This window comes from Siphateles boraxobius, unplaced genomic scaffold (genome assembly GCF_051911475.1).
Source record: "Siphateles boraxobius isolate OS27281-9 unplaced genomic scaffold, OSU_SipBor_1 8, whole genome shotgun sequence".
NCBI classification, from domain to species: domain Eukaryota; kingdom Metazoa; phylum Chordata; class Actinopteri; order Cypriniformes; family Leuciscidae; genus Siphateles; species Siphateles boraxobius.
This window is the reverse complement of record NW_027509208.1, coordinates 27,805,811-27,821,781: the sequence shown is the minus strand read 5'-3', so window position 1 is coordinate 27,821,781 and position 15,971 is coordinate 27,805,811.

Here is a 15,971-nt window from a genome sequence, read left to right as displayed (position 1 = left end):
CTTTGTTCTAGAGTATTTGATGTTTTGCATTGATTATACTTGAATTGATTATGAAATTATAATGATACATTTACCTGACATATTAAATTGTGACATTTGATTATTCTAATTGACTTTGACATTATTTGCACTCAAGAGTTTAAAAGAATAGTAAAACATTCGCTCACATTTAATGATGCACAGATATCATTGAAAAACCTTTTCATTTTATGGCGTCAGATGAAACGAGTTAATACATAAGATAAAATGTATTACATTTAACCAAAAATACTTTGCCACGAGAAAAGACAGTAACACGCAAAGACCTTCACCGCTAATTCGAATACCGCCATTGGATCGAGTTAGACGGCCTTACACAATTAAACTAATTTAACTGACTAGAGGCCCAAAGAGAAGGAAATGAATATTTGAAATAAAGTTGTTATTTATGTTTGTTTTTGCGCACAAAATGTATTCTCGTCGCTTGATAAACTTAAGATTGAGCAACTGTAGTCACTTGGACTATTTTAACAATGTCTTTAATAACTTTTTGAGGCCGCCAAGTTTCAATCCCTGAAGAAGCCTGTGGACTAGTATGGAGGGGTGATCCTCCAGCTCTCATGACTTCATCAAAAATATCATAATTCATGTTCCGAAGATGAACGAAGGTCTTACGGGGTTGGAACAACATGAGGGTGAGTAAATATTGACAGAATTTTTGGGTGAACTATCCCTTTAATGGTAAGGAAAGACTCTTATACTTGGAGTGGCACAAATAAGGGGTTTCTGGGTGTTTCTCCCTCATATCTGCTTCGAGGTCTTGATTGTGGCACTTCTTTGAGGTTTAGATTCCTGTAAATCTTTTGTCTTCAATGAATTTAATAAAGAACTCTGTCTCGTATTCTGTTCAAACATACCGCGTCATCCATGTCAGGTGACCTGTAAATGCGCAAAAACTTTCCATTGCAGTTTTTTGAAATATTTCTTTTTTTGAATTGCCTGAAAAATCCACCTCATGCGAGCGTAAAAACTTTTTTGCAATAAATGGGAGTTTTTACAAAATTGACGTGTTTCCATTGGGCATATTTGCAATTTGCAATTTCAATTTGCGCATTTTGAAGGATAATGGAAACGTGGCTACTGACAGGGGTGACAGACTGATCCAACAAAACAGCAAATGTGTTTGTTGGCGTTTGTCTGTGCGGTGTGAATTGGCTTGAATAGAACAGAAACAATACAAGCCCTACAGTGACTGGTCGAAAGAGCGGCTTTACATTTCTGTGCTTTCAATACAACTGAAAACAATCAGTTGTACTTACTTTTAATTGAAATAGTGGTGAAATAGATCAAGTGAATTTGACCATTTTTGTTGTATTCTTCACCTCCAGGGATACTAATAGAAAACTTGCTCAGCAGGGTTTACCATTTTGGGGGCCCTAAGCAAAGTCAGGACCTGAGTGGTGAATAAAATTAAATATATGCCTACAACTTTTGATGTTGCTGAATGTTGCTGGAAATGTTTAAAAAAAAAATCACAGTAACCTCGAAGGTTAAATTCTTTGACGTCAGAATAAACCAAAAGTCAGTTAATTTGATTATACATGCTGAAAAAATATAAAAAGTGGGGAGTTTTTATGTGCAGATGTCAAAACAACACCAATAGCAGAATTACAGGCGAATGCCATTGAATCAGCGAAAAATGGAGTAATCTTCCAGGACATACATCCCAGTGTAATGTATTTTTTAATTAATCAACTAACGTTTATTTTCTTGCAGGAACAACATTCATATGCTTTTGAATTTGAAATGTATGTTTCCCCTTTAGTTGGAAACTCATGACTTTGGTTGTGTAAAAATAACAAATATGGGAAATGAAACTAGACGGATGTCTAAACCTAAAAACCTTGTTATTAGTAATCAACAAAAACAGAATTTGCTCCTACCTAGTAACAGGAGAGTTTGCATATGAAGAACTAATCAAATTGTGGGGAAATTATGTAATGTATCATGTTATTGTGCCATAACCCTATTCTATAAAAACTGTTCTATTTGTGTTTACTGATGGAATTCTCAATGGAATTTGTCTGAGATCCTCCGGCCTTGCTTAAAGCTTTTTCTTGGGAGAGATTCTCTGAGAACTGCTTGGGAAGATCTTCCGGCCATGATTAAAGCATTTAAGGTACATTTGCTGAAGTATGTTTGTCGATTATTCCTGCGCAGGAAGCAAGTCAGATAGCGAAGCAAATAAGTTAGTTAGGGGAACAAGTGATAGATTGGGGACGTCAATTGGAGACGTGACCCAGATAGAATTAAAAGTCGATTGGAGACGAGACCCAGATAGAATTAAACGCCGATTGTAGACGTTAGGGGACATAAAGTCAAATATTTGAAATAAAAAAGATAGAAAATATACATTCCACCTATATTTACCTTCTCCATTTCACTTGTCCTGTATGAGTTTGGACTGCGGGGGAAACCACAGCACTCAAACTTGGCAGAACTACATCTAACATTATACTTTCAATAAAAAAGAAATCAAGAAATAATTATGTAATGCACCATCATTTTGTGTAAAACGTTGACTTTCATTTTTGTCCACTAAAGTCAAAGTAAATCCTTCTTTCTATTGTGTAGCCTATAATAAAAAGAATTGTAAAAAGGTCTCCCATCACTAGTCAAGTCAAGTCACCTTCATTTATATAGCGCTTTTAACAATATAGATTGTTTCAAAGCAACTTCAGAGTGATAATAGGAAATGAAAGTAACAGAGATTGTTTTGGCTTTACAGCATCTCTAGAATAAAGTTATTGTCTAAGCTAAAGTTAGTTTTGATTGATTCACTTCCGTCGCAACGATCACTAGTTATTAACTTAGGGGCCACTAACACGACACCATTCTAACAGAAACCCCTTAATGCGATCCGGCCACTCATTTGCACAAAACAGTGCCTGGTTGATCGAGAACGCAAACCATGAAACAGGTTCCAAGGTACAAGCCTATAATACCAAATTTTTTATCGTTTCCGCGTAGCCACATGAACCAGAATTATCCCGACAACGTTTTATCTGTACAAAGGTAAAGGGAAGGAGGCCTTCACAAGGGAGAGACTAGTTGACACTTCAGGATTGGGTTGTCGTCGTGTCCAGGCGATGGTCCTTCGACAGATCCAAATACGGCCTGGATCCGGCGGACTGTGGTAAACCTCGGGATAAACAGAGAGACTAATATTAGCGTAGACACCATCCTTCTTGTGATGTAACAAGTACATCAGGATTTATGGGAAGTGTTCCCGGTTCCGGCTGACCTCATCTATGCAGCCTAACATTGAATTATAGAAGTCTATAATGTGTTATGTGTATGCTAGTTCAAAGAGATATGTTTTATTCTACTAAAACTGACAGAGTGTGTCTGCTTCCCGGACAATGTTAGGAAGACTGATCCAAAGTTTTGGTGCTAAATAGGAAAAGGATCCACCACCAGCAGTTGATTTTGATATTCTAGGTATTATCAACTGGCCGGATTTTTGAGATCACAATAGACGTGAAGGAGTATAATGCGTTAAGAGCTCGCTCAAGTACAGGGGAGCTAAACCATTTAGTGCTTTGTAAGTAATCAGATATATTTTAAAATATATACGATGTTTAATAGGGAGCCAATGTAGTGTTGACAGAACCGGGCTAATATGGTCATACTTCCTGGTTCTGGTAAGTACTCTAGCTGCTTGGACCAGCTGTAGTTTGTTTATTAAGCGTGCAGGGCAACCACCCATAAAAACCTTGATGTCATGAACGCATGAACTAACTGTTCCGCATCTATCATTGAGAGCATATGACGTCATTTAGATATATTTTTAAGATGGAAAAATGCGGTTTTACAGATACTAAACACGTGACCACATATTTTCTATAATTCTCAACAAAAAAAACTTCTGCTGAGATCTTGAGAGATTTATTGTCTTCTTTTATTTGCAGTTGATTTCGGGCTGTATGACTTTAACAGTTGTAATTGTTTTATTTCATTTTCTGAGAGAGCAACCATGATGTTGAACCAACAACACATTGTAACATTACTCGATGCCATTACCATTGATTTATGGATTAAATTCCACATTTTTTCAACATTAATTGCGGGAGGAAAAGAGATGTTGATTAAATGCAGTTAGCATTGACACATTAACATTATTTTGATACTTGCTATCTATCTGGGACCCTAATCAAACACACCTGAAACAGCTAATCAATGTCTTCAGGATTACTAGAAAGCTACAGACAGGCAGAGTTTATCAGGGTTGGAGCTAAACTCTGCAGAGCTATGGCCCTCCAGGACCGAGTTTGCCCAACCCTGCTCTAAACCCATTATAAAACAATGCAAATATTTGTCTGCTAAATTACTACTGTATTTTTACAATAAATAATAATGATGTACTTTGAATGATAATAGTAATTGGCTGTTACTGCTATCAGCTGCTACCAGTTTAATGGTTAACTAAGTAAACAAAGGGGGAAAAAACTGCAATAGCCTATTCAGAGATGAAACTGACATGCCACCTGGGTGCTTCAAATCCATTCTCGAGTCTCTTCCCCAGTAAAAATCCAACAGTTATATGTGAACCACCAGCAGGGTGTTAAAAGTAACACCGGAGCAGTGTTAAAGTTAAAGTGATTAATTGAGTGATGAACATTAACATTAGTAATGAACATTTGCTGTTAACAAGCATGCACCATTATGGTGATCAGTGTATGATGTAGTTGGGCTCTTTTTCCTTGACTTTTTAACATTATTATTATTCTGGTTGGCGTGATTTTGTGTTTTTAAGGCATGTTTGTTATGGCAAAGAAAGCCCAGCAAAAATGTAATCAGGTGTTGATTATATTTTGATGGGTGCAATCACCATGTAGTGGCCTGAATCAATGATCTCACTCACAGTATTTGATTATATGGGTGATGTGCTGTTTTACATTATTACTTAAAATAGCCCTGTGACTTAACAGTATGAGACTTTGCACAAAACTATTTTATCATTCAGACACACACAGATCAAAAATCAACATATGAATCTCAAGCTCTGAAAAGTCACATCAAAACAGCAAAAAGAAAATAGTAAAATTAATAGAAATTACTAGGAGAATTCAGCTGATAATATATTCATGCCGCAATGCATGCTGGGAGCCATGGATGAATTCTGAAAAAGATTTAATGAGGTTAAACCATAGCCACAAACACATGACCAGATTTTTTCATGACTTTCTTTGCCATAGCAAATGTGTTACAAACACAGTTATAATGGTCAAGAGCCTAACTAAAGCAAACTCTGATCTCCATAATGGCAACTTAAAAACTAACTCTTGACTCTTACCTTCAGTGATTTTGCTTGTTAACATCAGGTGTTCATCACTAATTATCAATCAACGCTCAATTAATCACTTAATTAGGCACTGTAATTTGGCTATGGCCCCCTTCCTGTTCGAACGAGTGATGAGATAGTTAGCAGATTGTCATCACTCAATGGCTGGTTGTCTAAGTGGTGTCCGCAAAATAATATAGAATTCATAGACAATTGGAAAGGTTTTTAGGGCAGACCTGACCTGTTGAAAAGAGATGGTATTCATCCCTCCTGGGATGGTGCTGCTCTTCTCTCTAGTAATATGGCACATAGTCTTAGAGCTCAAACATGACAATCTGGGGCTCGGGTCAGGAAGCAGACAAACTGGCTAAACCGACCGTCTGCCAGCTGTCTTACGTTACCAAGGTCAGATAAATCCCATCACATAGAGGCTCTTTCACCTAGATATCATCATATGTCTGTGTCTGTTCCCCGAATTAGGAAACACAAAAAACTTCCAAACCCATCTAAGGGTAAAAATTGAATTGATGTTCAACAAATAAAAAACAGAAATAATACAAATGCTTAAATGCTTACTTTCTATCAGAGTTAGTACTGGCTGCAGATAAAGTCCTAATTGTTGGTGATTTTAATATACATGTAGATAATGAAAAAGATGCATTGGGATTGACATTTAAAGACATTCTTAACTCTATTGGAGTTAGACAACACGTTTGTTACAAAGCATAGGAGTCATTCAGATCCAAATGCAGCTTTATTATAGAAGGGTCGACAGGCAGGGTAAATCAACTGCAGGCAGTACAACGGAGAGAATCACAGAGGAGAATCGAGTTACAGGCAAGGGTCGAGGCAGGCAGCAGAAAGCAAGGTCCAATAAACAATCCGGGTCGAGGCAGGCAGCAGAACAATCAGGAAACGGTGTAACAATTCAATATCAGAAAAACCAGAAATCAAACACGGGAAAATAACGCTCAGAGATGCAGTAACAATACAACAAGACTTTGCACAAAGTGAATGTGAAAAACAGGTATTTATGGTGTGAGTGAAACAAGGTTATAAGACACAGGTGACTGAGATGATGAATGCTGATGAGTCCGGGCAGTGAATTATGGGAAATGAAGTTTGTGAGGAAGTGATAATAGTCTAATGTGGAGCGCCCTCTGGTGGCTCTCGAGGGGACTCCAGTTGGTGATCGTTACAACGTGTCAGGACCTACTCATTGTCGTAATCATACTCTAGATCTAATATTATCACATGGAATCAATGTTGATGCTGTTGAAATTCTGCAGCAGAGCGATGACATCTCAGATCATTATCTAGTCTCGTGTAAACTTCATTTAGCCAAAGCTGCAAAGCCGACTCTGTGTTACAAATATGTCAGACCTATCACTTATGCCACTAAAAATTGCTTTATTAATAATCTTCCTGATCAGTTTCATCATCTCAGTCAGCATCCCAGATAGCTTAGAAGAACTCGATATTGCAACAGAAACTTTTAACTCTCTCTTTTCCAGCACTTTAGACACAGTTGCTCCTTTGCGCTTAAAGCAGATCAAAGAAAATAGTCCAACGCCGTGGTACAACAAGCACACTAAAGCCCTAAAGAGAGCAGCCATTCAAAATTGAGCGAAACTGGAAGAAAACAAAACTAGAGGTATTTCACATTTCATGGAAAGAGAGCTCAACCCTATTAGAAGAAAATAAACAAAAACCTAGGTATTTATTCAAAACAGTTGCTTAACTGACGAAAAATCAAGTTTCAAGTCCAGAGGTTTGCAAGCAGCACAACAGTAATGACTTTATGACCTTCTTCACTTATAAGATTGATAATTTCAGAAAAAAATATATAACTATGCAACCGTCTACTACAGTATCGCATCAGACAGTGCAGTGTAGTCTCACTGATGAAAATTCGATTCATTCATTGCTATAGGAGAGGAAGAATTTTCTAAACTCGTTAAATCATCTAAATCAACAACATGTATGTTAGACCCTATACCAACTAAACTATTGAAAGAGATGCTTCCAGAGGTCATAGATCCTCTTCTCAATATCATTAATTCATCTTTGTCACTAGGATACGTACCGAAAACTTTTAAGCTGGCTACGATTAAACTACTAGTTAAAAAAACACAACTTGATCCTACAGAATTAGTCAATTACAGGCCGATCTCAAATCTACCTTTTCTGTCAAAGATACTAGAAAAGGCAGTATCCTCACAACTATGTTCCTTTTTAGAAAAGAAATGGTATCTGTGAGGATTTTCAATCAGGATTTAGACCGTAACATAGTACTGAGACAGCTCTCATTAGAGTCACATATGATTTGCTCTTACCATCCGATCGTGGCTGTATCTCGCTATTGGTGTTACTCAATCTTAGCGCTGCATTTGATACTATTGTAGGATTACAAATTTAATTTAAATGTTTAATTTAGATTTCCAATACAATAGTATTTTATATTGAGAAAGTTTATAAATGATCAGACCAGGAAATCTCTGCAAACGGAAGGCTAGGCTTTTCCTGTTCTCATTATTTTACCGGGTGAAGAGTAATGCTGAGCAAGTTTGAACACCTGCTATTTTATTACTGAGACCGTTTGTCTTGGAGTTCTCGTCTCAGTGCGAGAAGTCCTGCACCGTTATGTTCTCATGAATCAGCTCATTTACATGCTTTGTTCATTACAATGTAATCTCTCCCCCTTTAAATGTATATAAACTACAATATAAAGTTCCCTTAGTTAGACTTGATTTGACTTGGGTAAGATTTTGGCCCAAGCAGACAACAGCAAATAAAGAATCCTGCTTAAATAAGTCTCCTGGTTTTCGCTTCTGAGTTTTACTACACTGAAGAAGGAAGTAACATTGTTACTGGTTAAGTAAACTCAGAGCCTTTAATGTTATGCTACAGCACAGGCCCTTCATCAGTAATGGTGTTAGGTCAGACTGTAAATGTAAAATGCCTTCATGCAGTGTCCACACTGATGAATGACAACGTGCACCTGTCACAAACCCATCCTCATGTATGATGTCCTGGAGAAATGACTCACGATTGTGTTACGCTTACATACAGTACATACCTTCGAGGGAAGTAAAAGAAACTCCCATAGAGAATTCAGAATTTGAGTTGTTTGTTGACGGTTCAGCTCAAGTAATTGAAAGTAATTCCTATGTGGCATGGACCACATTAAGTGATGTTGATTACAGCAGCTGCAGGATTGTGTCAGGGAAGGAACCTGGACTAATGTCACACTGTAAAGTTGTTTCCCCCACCTACAGGGATGGGTTAGGACACGGAACCAGTGAGGAGCCCAGAGAAGAACCGAATGCAAAAGGCTTCGCGGGTCAAACTCTGCGGTGAAGACTCCCTCATAGGCCTTCCCCATCCACTAGTCCATCCTTACCTCACTGTTCCTTAGGTGTCAAAGGAATTAAGAAATAGGGAAAGATGGAACAACAATAGCAGACTCAGAAAAAGTTTACAACCCTAGTGTTTGAACAAATACTGCTCTACTGTCTAGCAGACTCGGAAAAGTTTACAACCCTAGTGTGTGAACAAGTACTGCTCTCCTGTCTTTTGTTTTCTGTCTTACTCTGTGCAGATACCACTGATGACTGTCCGGGACCAATATGCACTGACCTCGTTATATGCGTATGAAGCCACAAGAAAACCTCAAGAAAACGACTAGACCCACTGCCGAACCAACTATCACGAAAGAAAAAAAAAAAAACACAACGCAGAGACTCACATACGAAACCTTCAGTCATCCATCAACATGTTCAAGATTGTCATACCAGTAACATCACAGACACTCTCGCGTCGCACAAGATAATGATTTTACAGAACAGAGTGGCCTTGGAGTACATTCTAGCAACGCAAGGAGGAGCCTGCCCCATCATCGGACCTGAGTGATGCACCGGGTTTTAATGGATCCAACAGAGAACTTGAACAAAATCCAACAAGACATTCTTGATCTTTCAGCAAAATTACACCAGATGACTAAAGATAACTCTTCATGGTTCGGAAACTTGTTAGATAAACTGTGGATATGAATAAAGGAAATAGCAATTCTGCTGTTGTTTCTTCTACTAGCGTACTATCTATGCGTCCACAGTATCAAGTGTTTCATTCAACAAATGACTCGCGCCCCTCACAAAGAAATGACAGTTCCAAACAGAAAAGACTATTACCCTTAAGAACTTCACGGACCCTAAAATTGCATGTTTGTTTCTGTGTCAGCATGCAATTGCAGAAATAGCATCACAGAAGCATGTGCCTGTAACGATCACAAGTTACAAGAATTAACTTTTAAGTGTCTAAATTTGTATTTTGTGAGAGTTATTTAGAACTCTCAAAGGGGGAAATGTAGGATTACAAATTTTATTTAAATGTTTAATTTAGATTTCCAATACAATAGTATCTTATATTGAGAAAGTTTATAAATGATGAGACCAGGAAATCTCTGCAAACGGAAGGCTAGGCTTTTCCTGTTCTCATTGTTTTACCGGCTGAAGAGTCATGCTGAGCAAGTTTGAACACCTGCTATTTTATTACTAAGACCGTTTGTCTTGGAGTTCTCGTCTCAGTGCGAGAAGTCCTGCACCGTTATGTTCTCATGCTTTGTTCTTTACATGCTTTGTTCATCACAATATAATCCCTCCCCCTTGAAATGTATATAAACTACAATGTAAAGTTCCCTTAGTTAGACTTGACTTGACTTGGGTAAGATTTTGGACCAACCAGACAACAGCAAATAAAGAATCCTGCTTAAATAAGTCTCCTGGTTTTTGGTTCTGAGTTTTTCTACACTGAAGAAGGAAGAAGTTTACAACACTATTGACCACAACATTCTTTTAAATAGAACCAAAAATTATGTTGGCATTAGTGGAATTGCAATAGCATGGTTTAAATCATACTTATATGATCGTTATCAGTTTGTAGCAGTAATGGAATGCATAGCTGATATAAAAAATTGGATGACTAGTAATTTCCTACTACTTAATTCTGAAAAAACAGAGATTCTAATTATTGGACAAAAAACTTCCTCATGTAATAACCTAGAATACTGTCTAACACTTGATGGCTGCTCTGTCAAGTCCTCGTCGTCGGTTAGGAACCTGGGTGTGCTCTTTGATACCAATCTTTCATTTGAAAGTCACGTGAATAGTATATGTAAAACCGCATTTTTCCATCTAAAAACTATATCTAAATTACGTCATATGCTCTCAATGACAAATGCAGAACAATTTGTTAATGTGTTCATGATATCAAGGCTAGATTGTTGTAATGCTCTTACGGGCGGTTGCCCTGCACGCTTAATAAACAAATTACAGCTGGTCCAAAACTCAGCAGCTAGAGTTCTTACTAGAACCAGGAAGTATGACCATATTAGCCCGGTTCTGTCAACACTGCATTGGCTCCCTATTTAGCATCGTATACATTTTTAAATATTGCTGATTACTTACAGAGCACTAAATGGTTTAGCTCCCCAGTACTTGAGCGAGCTCTTTACGCATTATAATCCTTCCCGTCTATTGCGATCTCAAAATTCCGGCCAGTTGATAATACCTGGAATATCTAAATCGACTGCTGGCGATAGATCCTTTTCCTATTTAGCACCAAAACTTTGGAACAATCTTCCTAACATTGTCCGGGAAGCAGACACAGTCTGTCAGTTCAAATCTAGCCTAAAAACACATCTCTTTGGCTTAGCATACACATAACACATTATAGACTTCTGTAATTCAATGTTAGGCTGCATAGTTTAGATCAGCCGGAACCGGGAACACTTCCCATAAATCCTGATGTACTTTGTACATCATAAGAAGGATGGCGTCTACGCTAATATTTGTCTCTCTGTTTATCCCGAGGTTTACCGCAGTCCGCCGGATCCAGGCCGTATTCGGATCTGATGAAGGCAACAAAGACAACGCAGTCCTGAAGTGTCAAATAGTCTGTCCCTTGTGAAGGCCTCCTTCCCTTTACCTCTATACTGATAAAATGTTGTCGGAATAATTCCGATTCACGTGGCTACGCGGAAGCGATAAAAAAATTCTCAGAGCCACCAGGCACTGTTTTATGCAAATGAGCGGCCGGATCGCATTAAAGAATTTTCTGTTAGACCGGTGTCGTATTAGCGGCCCCTAAGTTAAAAACTAATGATCGTTGCGACAGAAGTGAATCAATCAAAACTAACTTTAGCTGGACAATAACTTTATTCTAGAGCTGCTGTAAAGCCAAAACAATCTCTGTTACTTTAATTTCCTATTATCACTGTAAAGCTGCTTTGAAACAGTCCATATTGTTAAAAGCGCTATATAAATGAAGGTGACTTGACTTGACTTGATTAATTATCTCATGAACTTTAACACTGCTTCTTGAGTGTGGACTCAAAGGCTACGTTCAGACTGTCAGTCCAAATTCGATTATTTGTGTATCCGATTGGATCAATCGGATATAAACAAAAATTGGATTTGGACTGACAGTCTGACCGTAGCCAAATAAACGCTGAGCTAATTTAACACTCTGTTTTTTCCTGTGTAGTGTGTCTGAAGGTCTTGATTAGCTGGTCTAGGTGTGTTTATGTATGTTATTTTATTTATTTATTAATTAATTTATTTTGCAAGCTAAACTCTGACAGTGGCCCTCCAGAAACAGCTTATCGGAATGATTTGTGGAAGATCATGTGACACTGAAGACTGGAATAATGATGCTGAAAATTTAGCTTTGCATCACAGAAATTATATTTCAAAGTATATTAAAATAGAAAACAATTATTTTAAATTGTAGTAATATTTCACAATATTACATTTTTTTCTGTATATTTCATCAAATAAATGCAGGCTTAATGAGCATAAGAGACTTCTTTCATGGCATTTTTTTTGTTCCTTTTCATTCATTTTTGTTTCCATGTAGTTGTAAGAACTAAGTAAAGTACTATATCATTTTTGATGTGAAACTAACTAACTAGGTATGTGATATTAGGGATTATCTTTAGCCCCAGGGTTACACCCCTTATTGTTTGGGGTTTATTTTAACCCTTTATTCAGTACAGTTGGTGACTGTACTGGGGTGTTAAGACCCACTCAGGCCTCAGGTTGATCAGTCCTGCTGGCCTCTCTAACACATCTTCCAGCAGCTGCCCAGTCTCCAGGAGCTCTACCATCCAGATGAAGACTGGCGTCAACCCTCCTGGTTTTCCGTTTGAGTGCAGGAGAAAGCTTCAGGTTGATCACTGCTGACTGGTGCCTCAGATCTCCTCACCACAGCTCTCTCCAAACATTGATGGTTTATTAATTTTTTTTTTAAATAAAGCAACATATCATCAGTATTTCTTGGTCTTCTGCTGGACCGAAGCACATGCTCTACTCTTCAACACAATGGTGATTCACAAAACTCAGACAACAGAAACCCTTTAAATCCCAACAGAACATTAAACATTAACAGATCTCTCAAGATCTCAGCATCTTCACTTATTACAATCCAGACTTTATTTATTTCATACTAACATTCTTATTGAGAATTAACAGAGGTTTAAAAGTTGATGTTTTATTTAAAATAGAAAAGTTTGATGACCAGTGTTCGCTTTCGTTGTGCTCTTGACCGTTCAGTTTTTAACATTAGTGTTTCTCTGATACATATTTGTGGTAGGAATCCAAGAGAAACTCAGATCAGATGATCTTGGTCACTTTATAGTAATGATAGTCATCATTCAGTGGCCTGATTTATTGATACCACCTGAAGTCTAATATCTGATTACATTGTTAAATATGGTTGTAAATTTTGCATGCCAATAATAATAATTTGTTACATTTATGTAACAAATAAATGCGCTGTGATAAGTATGCCCCAATACTGTGCTGTGATACTCTGAAAGATTTCATGAAGTTAATATACAGAAAATGTTTTGACAGGATCATATAGACTCACACAGACATCAACAATCAGCAAATGAATTGCAACAATGTGACAGTGAAAAAATTCAGATCAACTCTGAACTCGTCACAAAACAAGCCAAGTCACAAAAAGCTTTTTTGATTGTCACCATTGTTGAGATTCATATGTTGATTCTTGATGTCTCTATAATCCTAAAAAAAGGAACAGCTCAAAACATTTTCTGTATAATATATATTTTTTTCATTTCAGATTGTCATAATACTGCTGCCACAATATCACAAGGATCATGTGAAAAATTGTTACATTAAACATACAATATAAAATCTCTCTCAACTATTAAACTTTGATTTGACTCAATTCATATCAGTTAAGACCACAATATAACATCGTCAATAAGTGACCAGCATCATCTGGTGAGACTTTCTTCTGCATTTTTCTCTTGCATTGCCATAACAAATGTGAATCAAAAACACAGTTAAAGCAGCCAGGAAAAATCTAATGTAAAAAATGCAAGGGTCATGAGCCCAACTAAAGCAAACAATAATCTCCATCATGGGGAAATTTTTGTTAAAGTTGTTTGCACTTTATTTAAATGAGCATATTTTCCTTTAATTTTATGTTTTGTTTTGTTTTTACAAAGAAGATATTTGATCGTGATAATTAAGGAAATACCTGTAAAATAAAAGTGTGTTTCAGTTTATTTAATTTAGAATGTTTTACTTTAATGTTAGAGGTTTTTTTTGGGCTGTCAGTCATTCCACCGTTTTATCATTAAACCGCTTTGTTACTGTTTAATCACAGATTATATTTGTAATTTTACTTACATTTACATACACAAAATACTGTATGAAAATACAGTACATGTTTTGTATTAAAAAATTTTGAATTTCTGCAATTTATCATTAATGTCACAATACCTAAAATAAAAGCAGAATTTTGAATTCACAGATATATTTGTAATTTTTTTGTTGAGTTTTGAGTACAATAAAATGAAAGAAAACTAACATAAAAAATCAGTTATTTTCTGTAAAATTTGGTTGTTGTCTTTTTTTTACAGTGAATTTGATGCTTTGCATTCTATGGAGCTAGAATTGTGTCTTTATTACAAGTTTTGTGTTTTTATAGCAAGAAATTGCATCGAGAGCAAAGAAAACAGTTTTGAGAGAAACACTTTTTTTGAGAAAAAGATTTAGAGCAAAAAATAAAAATTTTGAGATTTTTTTCAAAGTATATTGAGAGAGATTTTTTTTCTCAGAAATAATTGTAAAAATTTCAAATTTATATTTGTTTATGTTCTATGAGAAAATACTTTCTCTCAAAACTTTTTTTAGACTCAAATATTATTATTTTTTGCTATTGGTATGATACATTTTTCTCTCAACCTTTTTTTCTCTCAGATCATTTATATTCTCGCATGTAATAAAGACATGCTAACTTCAAACCCAGGCTAAAACAGTTAGCTAAGTTATGCAGGGGTGGGGATAGCTGTAACAGTTCATTAAAATCTTTACTACTAAACCCTTATAATGATTCCAGTTATCAATCACATCCTCTAAGACAAAATCTTTTTTTTTCTTCTTTTTTGTGCATTGAGGGATTTATGTGGTAAAAATATTTCCATTGTTTATGCACAGGTTTTCTTATCGGATACAAACATTATCCACTTCAAGTGAGCACATAGGATTTTCAAACAAGCCCCAGGTAAATTAAAACCTCTGTCTGCAACTGCTGAATTTTGATGACAAATGTTTACAGAGGGTGCTAAAATGGTAATAAAATAAAATTAAAATAAATAAAAAAAGAAGGGAAAAAAACAGCACTGGCTACTCAAATATAGTAATACAATTTGTAAGTAATACTAGGTCACTATGCAGTGGAATAAATCAGAACAACTCATTTCATTTATTCATTGGTGGCTAAATTGGGAGCCCTAAAACTGGATGGCAGGGGCAACTATCTGTCCATATATATCAAAATAACACTCACTGAAGTGAAATATTGATTCATTCCAGAATTTACATGAAATTCTAGATGAACTGCATAATATAATGTTCCAATCCAATCTGACTTCTGACCTATAATGCTGCCTGAATCATAATCAGACACTGTTCGTTCATTGGCCAGATGAGAACTGGCCCCCTGACTGAGCCTGGGTTCTCCCAAGGTTTTTTTTCTGTCACTGATGGAGTTTTGGTTCCTTGGCACTGTCACCTTTTTCGCCTTTGCGCCATTGGCTTTTGGCTTGTGGGGACATTTAATTTATATTTAACAATATTATTACAACATTATTTTCATGTTATCTCTGTTAAGCTGCTTTGAAACAATCTGCATTGTAAAAAGCGCTATATAAATAAAGGTGACTTGACTAGAAGTTGTAATAAATAACAAGTGCCAAAAATACTCCATGCCAGAGACAAGACTATACTTTAATAGCAAAGGAACATATAAGTAAAAGTCACACATAACATCAGCAGAGAGGCACAAAATATTTTCACACTGTCGCAATGTTTAAAAGTAATGCTACCTTACACATCTTGAAAAAGTAGCCTATAATACAGGTTTATGATGACTGTCACAAAGCAAAAACTGTTGAAAAAGTGTGTCCTATTGAATTTAGGAAAGAAATACAAACCTCAGGATATCAGGCATTTACAATATTTAGCATCTTAAATAATGATCCAGACACAAAGAAATGTATTTTAGAAACAGATATGATGCAATTCAGACTTGATTCTCTCCACACTCCAGTACA